Below are 1042 nucleotides of genomic sequence, written 5' to 3'. Positions count from 1 at the left end.
GTACTTGCAAACACCCTAAACACACCTCATCATATCAAACATTAACTGATTTATTGTCATACGGATGTTCGCTGAACACACGCTGCTCTATTTTCTACTTCAAATCGAGTATTTCAAAGACAGAAATACCTAAATGCATCATTATATCAAGCAAACGTTGCACATCAGGCCTAACTTCATAAATAAAAGTGAACAAAATATAAGAAAAGAAATTCCAAATCCTAATCTGGATCTTAATTTACAGGCTAATTTAAAGGAAACCTGAACTATCTCTCAGGTTTATGACCAGCTGCATGTGCAGTGTATTAAATTCATGCCTTCAATAAAGTTCCCATGTGATTAAAGCCACAGTTATTAGCAGCTACAGGCGGCAATGAAGTGAGTCATCCTTTAGGTTTGCGTTAAATCTCGAGGATATGAAGCAACATTTAAGAAAAAAAAACAAGTGCGGCATGTTGGATCCTCTGTTGTCTGATCAATAATGATCTAATAACATAAAATAGGGTCATTAATAGAGCTTCTTTCTGAACAATTTCAATAGAAAATCTCCTCTAAAATGCCAGAAACAGCGTAAAATTACAGAAAAAGTGTGTGTTTGCAGCAGAGGAGGAGGCTGCAGTTGTAAGACTTTTGCAACAGCACCACCTACTGAGCCGGATCACTGGGACTGACTCACACTTCTGGCCAGTATGGACGACAATCAGGACACGCGTGTGAATCACGTTTTATTTGTTCTGATGTCTTCAGTTGGACAATAAAGTTATCGATAGCTTGTCAAAAAGGCTCACTGTAATCTCTCATTGGGTGGAGCAGGGATTGGGCTGTTGTTGCTTTTTTTTTATTGTTTATTATGTTGTTATTCAACATGATTATGATGTAATTATGACAGTTACGCAATGTGTGGGACATGTGCCTCGACTAAGTTAAATTGCTGGACAGAAAGTAGTATTAAATAAATTAATTAAACCTTTAAAACTGTAAGTATTTGGACAGAATACAGTATTTTAGGTAGAATAAACCTTTAAAGTCATACTGGAGATGT

The sequence above is a fragment of the Stegastes partitus genome, unplaced genomic scaffold, assembly GCF_000690725.1.
Source record: "Stegastes partitus isolate 25-593 unplaced genomic scaffold, Stegastes_partitus-1.0.2 Scaffold1650, whole genome shotgun sequence".
Taxonomy (NCBI): Eukaryota; Metazoa; Chordata; class Actinopteri; family Pomacentridae; genus Stegastes; species Stegastes partitus.
Note: the sequence above shows the minus strand (reverse complement) of the source record.